At 38.0% G+C, this 15,242-nt stretch overlaps 1 pseudogene; it reads right to left on the bottom strand.

Annotated features, from left to right (window-relative positions):
• Positions 1–202: 202 nt before the first annotated feature.
• On the bottom strand, positions 203–1,181 carry LOC130855511 (nucleophosmin-like; annotated as a pseudogene).
• Between the last annotated feature and the right edge of the window lie 14,061 nt (positions 1,182–15,242).

The raw sequence follows: 15,242 nt of genomic DNA, 5'->3' as shown, positions 1-15,242 counted from the left end.
TTACTTTATTAAAATACTGAGTTTATTTCACATGTATATTTTTGTCTCCCCACCATTTCCATTTGTCTGACCACCACTACTACTATGTCCTATCATAACATTCCATACATACTTAAAACCAAGCAAAGGGTGGAGTTCCATCTTTAAAAACTAAACAGGCATTTTGGACACCACATTCTTGGCAATGGAACCTGGACAACATTTATCAGACACAGTAGGGCAAGTTCTCACTCTGCATTATAAAAAGGACAGCCAGGTATCAACTGTTACAGAAATGAAATAAGACAGAAAATTTTAACAAACTGTATAAACTATTTTCTTAAAGAGACTTCCTCCACTGCCAGAGATCTTGAATAGCCTCCCGGTCAGTCATCCGGAAACAATTCTTCACATAATTGACGAACTTGTCTTCCACTTTGGGAAGGGAACCACCTTTTTTCTATACTTGCTTGCATTTTTGCTTTAATGTCTTCTACAGAGCTAGGTCCTTTCAGCGTTTTGGGAGTTTTCTCCTGTTTTTTGAAGGATTCTTAACCTTTTGATCTTGGTGTTGATGGTTCTGAGTCTTTTCCATTCTGGTTTGATTTTTGTGCATTTTTGGCTGGAGTATCTCGTACAGATTTCTCTACTGGAGCTTTTTCTTCAGCTTCCTCATCATCAAAGTCATCTTCATCTTCATCACCATCACCATCATTTTCATCTTCATCAGCAGCAAGTTTTACTTTTTTCTGTGGAACCTAGCTACCACTTGCAGGGGCAGAACGCTTTCCAGATATACTTACGAGTTTCACATCCTCCTCATCTTCTGACTCTGCATCTTCCTCCACAGCTACTAAGTGCTGTCCACTAATATGCACAGGCCCTGAACCACACTTCGACTGTAAGACCACAGGTGATGTTATTTCAAAGCCCCCAAGAGAAATTGTTGGCTGTACAGACATTTTTAAAGTTGCCAGGGTTACTTTAATTGGACTGCCTTCATAATTCATTGCCTCTGCTTCAACAATGTGCAATTCATCCTTTGCACCAGCCCCTAAACTGACCGTTCTTAAAGATAACTGGTGCTCATTTTCACCATTATTCCCCTTAAAGTGATAATCTTTGTCAGCCTTTAGTTCACAACTGAAAAGATAGTTCTGGGGCCTCAGGGGGCTCATGTTCATGTCCATTGACTCCTTCATGGGTTGGTGGCACGCACTCAGGTGGGAGAGAAGGCAGACAGAGAGAAACGACTACTGTCCCGAAGAACAGCCACGCAGGGTGGAATCATACCAGGGCCAGTCTTAGTATTGCTTAACTCAGGAGTGTTTGGAAATGAGGCCAGGATTCGGGGAAATAATGCTCAGAGTTTACGCAGGGCTGAAAATAATTTGTATTGCCACCAGCCAGAGTAACAAAAATTCTTTTAGTTCACAAGATATCAGGTAGAGTACTCAGAGTGGGCTACAGAGTGCCTTCTTAGTCGGGAAAAATCAAGGCTACACTAAACACCTAACAAATCTGAAAAGATCAGGTCCCACCTAACAAATCTGAAAAAGCCCAACAGGATCAAGAAATTTAATGGTGTCCCAGAACAAAGCCCAATAATATTTAGAGGAATATAAAAACATCCAGCACCTAATAAGGAAAACTTCAATTTTGGTTGATACCTGAGGGTCTCCAATCAAAAACTACTAGGCATGCAAAGAAGCTAGAACATACAGCCCAGAACAAGGAGAAAAATTAATTGATACAAACAGACCCAGAAATCACACAAATGATAGAATCCGTAGACAAGGACATTCAACCAGTTATTAAACAGCCATTTGACCTGTTACATATGTTCTAGAAGGTAAAAGGAAAATTGATCTTGTTAGGTAGAGACATACACCTAAATCAAGCCTCTGGTAATGAAAACTATAGTATCTAAGAGGAAAAACGCATGGGGTGGGATTAGCAGAAGATTAAACAGTGCAGAAGAAAAGATTATTTAATCTAAAGACATAGCAATAGATACTATTCAAAAGGAAATACAAACTGGGAAAAGAAAAAAAGGGTTATAAAAAAAAGGAATAGAGCCTCGGTGAGCTGTGAGACAACTTCAGTTGGAGTTGCAATTGGAGTATACGTGCAATTGGAGTCTCCAAAGGAGAAGAGAAAAAGAGAAAAAAATACTTGAAATAATAGGAAAAAATTTCCTAATTTTATATAAACTATAAACCCACTGCTCCAAAAATTTCAACAAACCCCTAGTACTAGAAACATGAAGAAAACTATCTAAGGGTTATGTAATTAAATTCCTTAAAAAGTGGCAATGAGAACATCTTAAAAACACAGTTTGTAGAGAAGAACAAAGAATGATAGCATGTTTTGCACTTGAAACAATGCAATCCAAAATACAGTGGAGCAGTATCTGTAAAGGGGGGAAGAAAAAAATCTATCATCCTAGAATTCTATAGTCAAATTATTTTTCAAAAATGAAAGAGAAATAATTACTTTTTCAAACATCTAAATGCTGAAAGAAATCATCGTCAGCAGATCTGCAGTGCAACTAGTGTTTAAAGGGAGTCCTTCAGACTGAAAGAAATTATGCCGAACCGAAATATGGATCTATGCAGAGGAATGAAGAGTACCTTAAGGAGACGAACCTTTTGAATCATATAAAAGGATACTAAAAATTGGGGCAGCAATACCATAGATACTAAAGCATTCGATTCCCATGTGCAACACTTATAATGGAAATGGTCAGATATTACTTTTGTGGCTCTTGCACCCTCAACCAGGTAGGATGTGAAAAGTGGCCAGAGACTTAGGAGACTGAATTTGCTGCAGACTCTTGAGAGAGACTTTTGCCACAGAGGTCCCCACCAGCTCCTTCGGTGGGGAACGTGGAGTACTTTCCATTGCTCCTCAAGCCTGAGGAAAGGAGGTGTCTGGAAACACTTGAAGAGTCTGTAGTTGGAGTCATGGAATATTTACCCCTAGCACACACTTACTTGATAAATGTCACCTAATGCTGCAGAATAAAGTCAGTATAGTCTGTCCTGACTCCCAAGTTTCTTAAGCAAGGGCAATGTGGATGTTTCCTACGGTCAGCATGAACTACGAGGAAGAGGAACCACAAGGAGGAGGGCCAGTGTGACCTGATCTTGGGTGCTGTTCTACAGAGTGAACTAGAGAGATGGTAGGATCACAGTAGCAAGCATGTGGAAGTATAAGTGAACACCAGATTCCAGAAAAAGGTGTTGCAAGCAACTGTCTGGAAGACAGAGGCATCTGCCCAGGTTGAGAACGGCAGAAAAGTAATCATCAGGGCAGCAGTGGGACTTCAAGAAAGTGTCATCCTCAATCATCTGCTAAACTAAAAGAATGCAAAGTCACTCAGCCGAGAATCACCCAATCCTTTCCCTCTCTCATCAATTGTCTCCATCTGCTACAATTTCATGAGGACACAAAACAAAAGCTATCAAGTGGGGCAGGAGTTGTGTGGAGAGAAAAACCAAAACTTAAAAATACTTCTTCCTGGAAGACAGAAAGCCACTGGCTACACATAAAAACACAGGAAGAGTAAGAGGATGTACCTTTGAACAAAGATTGTGTTGAGCTCCCGAAAATAACAATAAACACTCTTTTTTTTAAAAATCAAAGCTAAGTTTATTAAGGGGGAAAATTAGGCTTTTCATTCTTTTTTAAATGTTACTTTGAAATCTGTTGAGTTTTAAAATAAATACATCTATTTTAGGCGTACCGACAATTTTTAGAGGTACATACCAGGAAATGGTAAGCGGCTACATCCAGAGAAAAAGACCAAGCATTGAGGATGGAGAAGAGTTTTCCTTGTATATATCATATACTATTTGAGCCTTTTTTTTTTCTTTACCATGTGGCATTGTGGTCTTCCTGCCATCGCTCCTTCCTGCCAAGAGAACCCTGATTTTGTTCAGGACAGCAGTGTGTCCAGCCCCGAGTGATGGATTTCAAATGTACATTAGTCATAACAATTAGGTCATGACTACATACATGACAGTGAGTCATGACAATTATGTTCCCTGGTTTCCCAGCCCCCTTGAAATGAGGGGGAGCATGCAATTGGCTTCTACAAAAAATCATCTATAGGTAAACTACATGACACCGCCTTTTCCCTTTCTTCTCTCTTCTTGCCACAATGCCTAACTGCTGGCTGAAACTGGAGCACACATATTACCATACTGGGAAAGGACAAAAAAATATCACAGACACTCTGATCCTTACATTGTGGAACCAGTATATCAAAGCCAGAACCTCCTGACATCTTGTTATCTAAGATCACAAGGATGTGCCTACCAGCTTCAGCAGATCACTTGAAAGCTTCTTGGGAATGCAGAAGCTCAGGCCTCACCCCAGACCTACCGAATCCGAAATAGCATGTTATTGACAAGATTCTAGTGATTAATGGACACATCAGAGTATGAGAATCACTGCTCTACAAAAAATAAGCCCGTTTAAGTTGTTCTCAGGAAGTATGTTAACTGGAGCTGAAATTAATCATACATGGATGTATTGCACTCTCAATTTAAAAAAAAACCAAAATATAAATAAATGTATGGTATAATAAAAAATATTTATGCAAACTTTAAGAAATATTAAAGATCCATTTTTTATTTCCTTTTAGCATAGGTACAGAAGGGTAAAAAACTCGTAATGGTAAGTGAAGTCTCTATTTCTTTCAGGATGAAAAATAATTTCAAATTAATTTCAAATGCTGAAGTTATAATCTATGGACCATCCTGTATAAAAGCTGTGGCTTAATATTAAAAAGACTCCAAAAATGAGATGATAGAGATTTATAGATATAATCTTTTTTTATAATTGTCAAATTGTTCCTGTTTACTCTAGATTTGAATTTTATCAAATGTAAACTGTGCAATAATTCTATCAAAGTAGATTGTATACACAGACTGGGTTTGTTTGTTTTTTTTTTGGTTTCTTGGTTTTTTTTGTTTTTTGTTTTTGGCTAGTGTTTAAACCTTAGATGCTGACTAAAAAGCACAGACTGAAATCACCTGCACTCAGTAAAAACAAGCTCCCACCACTAGCATTTTCCATTTCTGCTCACTGCTCAATTGAACTGCTTATGTATCCTGGCTCTGCTGTGAAGAAATTCTGGGCTCAAATCCCAGGATTGATTCCACTGCAACAGGATTGTCAGCTACAGAATTCTGTAAAATTTTCTTTCCTTCTACATTTATTTAACTTAAAGATTTGAAGTCTCAGTTGCCAAAAGTTTTACACTAACAAAAATTTCACAGGACAACTAAGAGACTCAGAAAGAGGTGACTGAATCAAACAGTTTCGTGCCCAGATTCTGACCATATCTGTAGAATAGAAAATGAACCTTTGATAAACCAAAAAGCTATATAGTGTATTCTATAAATACATTTTATAAACGTGCATGCAAGGCTCAAGTGGAACAAGGCTGGGGAAAATAACTTATGCATGTAATCTCCATCAAATAGGTAACAGCATCACTGCCACTGCGATTTCATCACCACATTTTATATAAAGACGAGAGGAAAAGAATATTAAAGTAACTACACCTTTGGTTTCACACTGACACTGAAAATATCAGAAAGATTATAACTCCATAAAAATCCCATCAAACTGATTGTGTACTGAAAGTGTTCTTTTCTTATTTTAATTTATGACTACCTTCAATACCCACCTCTAGCAGCTATTTTTCAATAACCGAAGTCTGAAAGACATTGTACATCTCGCAGCACTCTTTCTCTATTTTTCACGTCTGTACCTGTGTCTCTTATTTGTCTATGAACTCCATCCCTAGGACTTTCCTAGGTTGACCTCACTCCATTTCTTTTGTTCACAGAAATACAGTGGCTCTGCTATGCTTACTGTTCCACTTTATCCATGGATACCTAAGAATTCTCTTGCTTGCTTCTGAGAGACTAGTTTTACAGGTGGAGGTCAAAAGTGAAATGATAAAGTTGCCCTGGGGCTGAGTGGAATTAAAACAGAAGGCCTTGGATTCCTGTCTGCTAATAATTAGCTGAAAGACTGGATCAGTCTCCTAACCTCTCTGAGCTTTGTGTTCCCAGTAAAGTGAGGGTTTTGCTCTAGATTGGAAGATTCCCAGGGTCCCCCCATCTTTCACCTCCTGAGAGCCGTGCTTCCGGCTTCCCTTCCCCATGCTCCCAGACCTCGTTTCCATGCACGTCTAAGAAAAGGTTTGGTGGGGCCACTTGGGGTACATGTTTCCTAACATTCAAAATTCAGTCGCAAAGTCCTTTCTAATAGGATTTTATTTTAACTATAGGTAAGAGGTAGAAGCCTACGTACAAATTTTAATGAGCGATGCTCCAATTCAAAAACAGGTTTCTCCACCAAGATTAATTACTGCTGTCTGACACTATTACCCATTGAAATGTTTTATAAGCCCACAATACCAAGAATTTCAAAAAAGTATCACACACCAGCAATTCCTATTAGGGAAAAGAGGAATATGACAATTGAATATAATGGGGGGGGGGGGGGAGAGCTGCCCCAGGGGTGGTTTTACTTGGCCCAGCTTGCACTTCTGCAGGGCATGATGAAAGCTGGCACTGCCCTTGGCAGGACTACCCAGGACATCTTTCTATTAGGTTAAGGTTTCTTTTTAAATGCTTTGGAACCTGGAAAATGAAGAGGAATTCTGTTGTCAACAACCAAATGTGCTGCTGGGTGTCACCTTTTTGTTGCCTGACACACACATTTGCATAGCAATTGCCAGAGAAAATTTCTCTTTCCCCTCCTAATTGGATTGAATTGCTCCTAGATCTTTCTTCTTGTCCCCAAAAGCAATGATGAGGGGGTGGAATACCTTAAGCTACATGACAGAATTATTTAAAGCACTCACAAAGGGATTCTTTGCCAAAGTAGGTGTTTCCTCCCTCTCTCCCTCCTTCCTTCATCCCCTGCATCCCTCTCTTTTCTTTTTTTATGTTTCCTTGGTTATATTTTTGCTTACGGACATCCAATTAGTTTTCTTCCCCCACTCTGTATTTGGGTGTGTAACTCTGTATATTTGTGGCATCAAACTGCTTAAGTCTAGGCCAATAAGAGCCCCTACACTAGGAGAGCCTCACTGTATTTTTGTAAGCAATCTGACCGCATTTCTTAGGCAATACAAACCCTGGGTGTGGAGAGGAGAAAGGAAGAAAACTGCCTTGAGGCAAAATCTGTTCTTTGACAAATTTAGAAAGCCTTTCTTGGGGCACTCCACTTGCCTTTCTGGACCTTTCAACATCCTCTCCCCCTCTCCCCCCTCTCTTCCTCCCCACTCCCTCCTCTCCCTTTTCCCCCTCCCCTCTCCCCATCTCTCCAAAATTTTCTTACCAAATTCCCCCTGTAAATGGGGAAAGTTATAGACAAATGTACATCAGGAGGATAAGTGTATAATGCATTGTCTCTCCCAAAGGTATTATCAGTGTATAACTTCCTAAATAAATCATAAATGGTAAAGTTTTAGATTCTGCTTTATCTGTATTTTTTAATGATTCTTGGGAGCAGGATGCCTTTCTATGCACTCTAGATCCCTCCACATAAGCAGTTATCTACTCTTTTGGCTTGTTTAGCCTAGAACTATTCTGGAGTGGTAGGTGGTACTCAGAGCCTTTATCCCATTTTCTGCAATACCTCCTCACAGTAGCCATATCATTCGCAGCATGTACCACAGACATGCACACGTACCTCCATCCTCTGTTTATGGGCTAGTTTCTCATCATTCATCTCACCCATGTTGGTTTCGGTTCCTCTGCCAAAGCATGGGACAATGATATCATGGAACAATGATACCAATCTATACAACTTCTTTCAAAGGGGCACAGAATTCTGGTTCATAGACAGTAAATACATCATACCATCAGTATAATATTGCTCTTTGGTGACTCTGAGATCCTTTGTAGGGGGCGTGAATGCTGAAATGGTTGCCTTATGGTACATCAAATTCATGGCATGAGATTATTTATCAAATTAAAACAAACAAAAAATCCCATGCTATATGGTCTCTAAACCCTATCTAAATAATATGTTGCATAAAAATCTCATTAAAAGGTAAGGAAAAAGGAAGAAAAGCAACTGCCCAAAAGGCCAGCATATACCGAACCACTGGAGGAAAAAAATGTATGATGGAACAAGAAAGGTAAACTCTGAATCAAAAGGGGTATTTTTTTCTACACTTAACAAATACTCGTGAATAACTACAGGTAAAATAATAAGTCAATCAGACACTCCCTGCTTTCAGGGAGTCTTCCTATCTAGTACCAGAGAGAGAAATAAAGCACATATACATCATATAGATAATACGCAATGGCAAGCTGGTAGGTACTCTGAAGGGAGATTACATGGGGCCACGAGACCATATGGAAAGGGATCATGGCTTAGTTTACTGGACCCAGGAAGATGGAAAAGAAACATTTCAGCTGTGATCTGAAGGATGAGTAGCATAACGAGGTAAAGAAGGGGTCAGAAAGAACTCCCTTGACAGATCTTGAAAATGCTCTGAGGGGGAAGAAAACCTGGACCATTTTAGGAATAGAAAGAAAGTCAGAATGGCAGCATTAAAGGGAGCAAAGGCGAGTTTGGCATTGGATGAGCTGGGAAAAGTAGGCAACAGCCTAACCACAGAGGCCTTCCAGACAGACTATGTTAGGAATTTTGGTGAAGATCAAGAAAAAGCAATTAGAAGAAATGGAAGTATTTAAGTCATTTGAGTGCAAAAATGATCACACAGACTACACAATGGAGAATAACTGAGATGGTAGAAAAAGTTAATACAGGCAACATGCTTAGCAGGTACAACACATTCACAAAGTAATTCACTTGACAATTATAGTTTAGAATAGGGCAGTGCTTGTCAAAAGAGATAAAAGGAGAAACTGGGGAGATATTTAGTAGGTAAAAGATCTGTGGCTTGATGTTGTTGGTACTATTTACTGAAACACCGATTGCTTAGTCACGATTGTTGGGGACTCAGTACTAGACATGTTGAATGTGGAGTGTGTCTGAGAGCTAAGAGGACGTAACAGGTAGGTAATTTGCAATGCAGTTTTCGAGTTCAAAGAAGACTGATTCGAGATTACACATCAGGAATTGTTGGCACATAAATGAATTGAAGCCGGGTCAAGAGTAAAGAGAAGAGGAGTTGAAATTCTTGAGAATGCTAAAAAGAGGTAATCCCAAATAAGGATCTATGCAAAATGATCTAGATACAGATCAATGGAGGAGAATGTTAGAAAGGGCACCTATAGAGATACACACGGGTAGGGAATATTTCAAGGGAATAAGATCAGTGTGGACAGAGGTCAGAATTTTAAATTATTCATCTCTCTCACAACAAATCAAATGGTACCATCCACAAAGCTGGAGTTTAAATAAAGAGAACACAGCAATAAAGAAAGGTCAAAAAAGAGTCTAATTTGACAGAGGATTCTTAAATGGGGTTGGAGAAGGCAACTCGTCATTTAATTCAAATATGTCTCTTCTGTTTTTAAAAAAGGACTCTGGGGGTGATTTGAAGGAAGTAGTACAACCCATTTATTTATCTCTCGCTAAGACCATGACTACTGCTCCTTTAACCATCTGAGAGAATGTCAGGGAATAAGTCAAAGGGAAAGATCATTTTCGAGGAAACATTAATTTTATTGCAGACCATATTAATAAAATAAATATATCTTATTTCCTCAGATTCAAAAAGAAACACATCTGCCTCAGTTCATTTATTTTCTCAATTATTCATTTACCATAAAATATCAATGTTAAATACTTTTAAGTAAAATCAAATTACCACTTCCTTTTGGTTGAGGTTTTATTTTAATATTCCACTAGAAAGTTTTTACTTTCACTCAAGGCTGTTATTAGAGGAATAGGTGAGATAAAGCTATTCCAGGGCAAGAAATCGAATAGAATCTACTTTCCTTGAAAGATGTTGAAAATAGTAATTTTTTATAAAAGTAATCATTTCAGCTTTTTAAAATATTCTACTCTTAAGGTGAAAAAATTACTTTTTAAAATAGGATGCTTTTGTTAAATTGAGTATATACGTTTTCTGCATACTCAAATTGAAATTTAGCATATTATCCAATGCCTACTAAAAATAAAATTAAATGTTTTTTATGTAGTGTACGTATGTAGGCCACCACATATGTACACTAACACAAAGCAAGCTGTATGTGGTCAAGCACTCTGCTATCAACTATGTCATTCTTTCTTCATCCAGAAGACTCTGTGGACTCCTGGGCCAGGCAAATTTGTTGCCATTGAACATACTGATAGGATGGAATTGGTAAATACTGTACACTGAAACTTCACTGTTTTTATTTGGAACTATATATAGTTTCATATATAGCCAGCACTCAAATTTTTTCCCTCTGTGTCTTTATTCCTTCCCACATATTATAATAGCTTTCTTCTCCCAATATATCCCAACATCCTTCTTGTTAATATTTTTTTTTTAATTTTTTTTTAAATTAATTAATTTATTTATGTATTGGCTGTGTTGGGTCTTCGTTGCTGCACATGGACTTTCTCTACTTGCTGCGAGCAGGGGCTACTCTTCATTGTGGTGCACAGGCTCCTCACTGTAGTGGCCTCTCTTATTGTGGAGCACAGGCCCTCGGCGCATGGGCTTCAATAGTTGTGGCACATGGGCTCAGCAGTTGTGGCTCATGGGCTCTAGAGCACAGGCTCAATAGTTGTGGCGCACGGGCTTAGTTGCTCAGTGGCATGTGGAATCTTCCCAGGGCAGGGCTCGAACCCGTGTCCCCTGCATTGGCAGGCAGATTCTTTACCACTGCGCCACCTAGGAAGTCCTTGTTAATATCTTTTTGATTGAAGTACAGTTGATTTACAATGTTGTGTTAGTTTCAGGTGGACAGCCAAGTGATTCAGACATGTTCACTTTTTCAGATTCTTTTCCATTTTAGGTTATTACAAGATACTGAATATAGTTCCCTGTGCTATACAGTAGGTCCTTGTTGTTTATTTGATATATAGTACTGTGTATCTGTTAATCTTTTTACCTCCTTTTCTCCCCACAGTACTTGGCACAATGTGTGTTCATAGTAGGTAATTAGTAAATAGTTCATTGTTTATCTTGTTGTGTATGTTTGCCAAGGTGTACTTAGGTTGAAGGTAATTTCATGTACTGTAATCATGAAATGAGGATGGCAAAACATCAAAGTATGCTTTCAATAAGAGGTTTAGAAGTTGAGAGTTGATGTAATAAGTAGAAGGTTACCACTGGACCTTGAGTAATGATGTTTGGTATCAAATACACTTTGTAAAAGATGTTTCCTTCCATAGACCATAGATGTAATTTTCTTTTTAAAATATTTTCAGAAAATCATAACAATAAAAGAGGCTCCCCCTAGTTATTTCCTTACCCCAAGAATCAATCAGCACTTTAGGTTCCTGAAAACATCAACACCCAGGCAACAATTTTAACAAGATATCACTACCAGCCAATAGATGTTTGAGCTGCCTGTGTCTTGACTCCTCCCATACACGCTCACCCTCACCACAGCCTCCCGGGAGGCCAAGCAGAGCATATGGAAGCCCAGCCTGCAGCTTCCTAGGCTCAGCAGCCTCAGCTCCATCACTGGAAACCAAGTCCCATGGGATGTAAAGTAACCAAAAAATACAAAGGAGCAAAAGCAATCAGAACTATTTGGAGGGGAAATCAGAACTATCTGAGATAAGATTTTCTACTTTTGGTTGTTGTTGTTGTTTGTATGTTACTTATTACTTAGAAGAAAGTTTTAAAGAGAAAAGAAAAAGACAAACACAGCATATGCGTGCCCAGGAAAGGAAGTTTCCTTTTAACAGTAATGCGCCATTTCATGTATACGTGTGTATGTACGTATACACATATATATACATAGTTCTATATATATGGACACATATACATATTAGGTATATGTATATAGACATACATATTCTTATATATATACACATATTTATATATATGTGTGTGTATGTATATATATACAGACATACTCATAAAACAACATATCAGGACAAAAAAAGTTAGGGAATTATGCATAATAAAGAATTTGCCTGGTCTTCACCATGAGTTCCTGGACTGTACTAGAAGTTTCACATTTGGGACTCTCTCAGATCTCAATCTATGTGTCTCTTCATTTGGCTGTCCTGATTTTATCCCATATAAAAAAAAAATTATAAGTACAGCACTTTCTTGAGTTTAATGAATCATTCTAGCAAACTATCAGACCTGAGGGGACACCATGAATGCCTGAATTTGTAGCCTGGGAGCCTTAGAACTTGTGGCTGGTATACGATGTGAGGGGAATTTTGTTGAGGACGGTGACCTCAGCATGTGAAGTCTGCACTAAGTAGTTAGTGCCAGAACTACCTTACTGGGTAAATAACAAATTGAGGGAGAAAAAATATTAGCAGCTTAATTATTAATTCCCATTCATGAAGATTTAAACTTTCATAAATCATACAGCTAAAAAAAATTTAACTGCAGTATTTCTTCCATTACCATATGCCTTGTCAAGCTGTGTAACTCATATAGCTTTATCTTTTTCTCTTTCCTGCCTCCCCATGAAAATGGAATAAATAACTCAATCTGAATTATAGTCATTTTGTGATAAGGTATGCTATAACTGTGACTGTGAGCACTGACCATTTATAATAAAAATAAATTGTCAGCCTGACCCAAGGCACAGAAAAGAAAGAACAACTTTCTTTAACTCATAATTCTTGATATTCCCACTCCTCTATTGAGAAAAGCTATTCCCTATTTGCTTGGAAAACCCTCTTCAATGCTCCTATGATTATATTTAATTTACTCAGTAAACTCAGCCTTCATGATAAAGCTAACTGAAACTACAGTCTTCATAAAAAAGCAAATGTCAGCATTTCCAGATCTTATTTAGGACATTATTGACATGTATTATTTACATTGCCTAAAACTGGGGTGATCAGGACAATTTTCAAACTTCTCATTGACAGTTCAGTAAAAGAATACAATGCTTTTTCTCTATTAATTTATAGTGATCTAAATTAACAATAATCTAAACTATAATTTCATTATTTACATTATAAGTAAACATTATAACTAACTTTTCATTTAATATAATTTACCAATAATGACTAACTCCCACAAGTTTCTCCAGATTAACTTTTGTTCCCCTAATATAATTCTTATTTAGCTCTTCTTCCTACAACAGATCCTTAACTTGTCATCTTTCAAACTCTTTCTCAATGACTCTGTGTATGTGTGTGTTCATGCACACACACTCCTGTGCACACATGTGCCCTTGCCACTTTTCTAAGCCATATACTTTCTACAGCACTTGAATGGGGCGGGGGGGGGGGGGGGGGGAGTTGGGAGCAGAAGCAGAGTTCAAAATGAATCTTCTAAGCTACCAATGTAGCAAAATCCCCCACACTTAGTATCAGACTTCCACGGCAATACTTAACAACAACAACAAAAAAGCTGTCCTCTTTAATGCCCCAAATATTGGGTTTTGAAATGCAATAAATCAGAATTCTGGATAAGAACACTGTGACTTACCAAGGATTCCTGATGACTGACTTGCACTTTACTGGCATTCCCTAGGCTGCCCTGATTCTTAAGGAAGTAGCCTTTCAAGGATAGCTAACAGCTTTCTAAAAATTCTTCTCTAAACATTTCAGCTACAGTGCATTCTTCACTGAATTACTATGACTCAATGGCTCTTATGTACAAACTTCTCTTCCATCTCAATGGCAGACAACTATGAGTCTGTCTTTAAATTTTATGGACACATACCACTATGGAAAGAGCAGGGACATGAATGAGGTGGCAGGTTGTATGGCATGTGTGAGACCAAAGAGTACCCACAGGCCAGCTCTTGGAGAATCTAATGACAAGAAAACTTAAGAGATTAGCAGTTGCTGCAAACCCATGATGCAGACTTCAAGCCCAGATACCAACATATTCTTTCCTTTAAGCCTCAGTTTAAAAATAATTTTGGTTGGCAATCAAGAGGAAGGAATAGGCCATGTTATAAGCAACTGCAATGATATTTTGACATTTCTCTTTTTTATATGTTGAAAATATTAGGCAACTCCCATAAAATAAGGCACGGCACATCTATATGAGGTGAGAGCCCTATGTGACTTTGAAGGTCTTCAAGTGAACTATCATGTAAAGTTTTGGAAATTTTCAGTTTAAGTAAATTGAACAGAAGTTTCAAAACAGTATATTAATTTTCACTTACTGGTGGTAAACATTTTACCTTTACTACTATATAAACTATTGTATACTTATAATATGAAAGGCTATAACACTGAGAAACTTCAGTAATTTGAACTGAGTTACAGACATTCTTATTTAGAAAAAGATTAAGATTATGAACTATCATTTTACAGCTAGATGGTTATAACAAATATTGGGAAGAGGAAATGCCATCTCATGTAGGTCCCTGGAAAGCCTGTTCTAATAAATTGCCAACACAATGTAAGGGAGAAGTCCCGAGTCCACTCTCACTTCTGACACCAATTACAACTTGGGGGTCCCCAAGAGCACCATCAGGTTTAAAAATTTTCCAGAAGCATTCAAAAAAATCACTAAAAGCTGCTATGGTCATAGTTATGGTTTATAACAGTAAAAGAATATATATTAAAATCAGTCAAGAGAAGAGACACATGGGACAGAGTCCAGAAAAGCCATATACAGAGCTTCCAGATCTCTTCTTTTAGTGGAATTGGGGGCAATATAGTTTCTCCCAGGAACGATGTGGGACAAAATGCACGGAGTATTGCAAACCACGGATGCTCACCTGAGCTGGGTATGCATGGTTTTTATTAGGACTTCAGCACATGGACATGCTGGGTTGGCCATGAGGCTGACCTTTAGACTCCTGGTGGAACTGATACCACACAGCCCAAAACCCTCACCATACATCCAGTGTGACCCAGGATCCTAGGTAAACAAAGGCACTCACCTTAGGCAGGACATTCAAACAACTCAGAGATCACTTCTCAGGGGCTGAGGGCAAAGGTCATACCTCTTTAAATAAGGTTCATTCTTTACTACACAGTCAGGAATAATTTTTTCTGGTCCAGATGTTAATCCTGCTTTTAAAATTTCAGTTTGTTTAAATTGTTTAAATTGCTATTTACTTACTTTTTAAAAAGCATCCTTCAGTTATACATATCTACTACAAATGAAGACTTTATCAAAATATCATTCATGTTCCTATATTATTTTTTACATATTC

Source organism: Hippopotamus amphibius, chromosome 6, assembly GCF_030028045.1.
Source record: "Hippopotamus amphibius kiboko isolate mHipAmp2 chromosome 6, mHipAmp2.hap2, whole genome shotgun sequence".
In the NCBI taxonomy this organism is placed as follows: Eukaryota; Metazoa; Chordata; class Mammalia; order Artiodactyla; family Hippopotamidae; genus Hippopotamus; species Hippopotamus amphibius.
The sequence above is the reverse complement of the archived record's forward strand: the minus strand, read 5'-3'. Positions and strand labels throughout refer to the sequence as shown.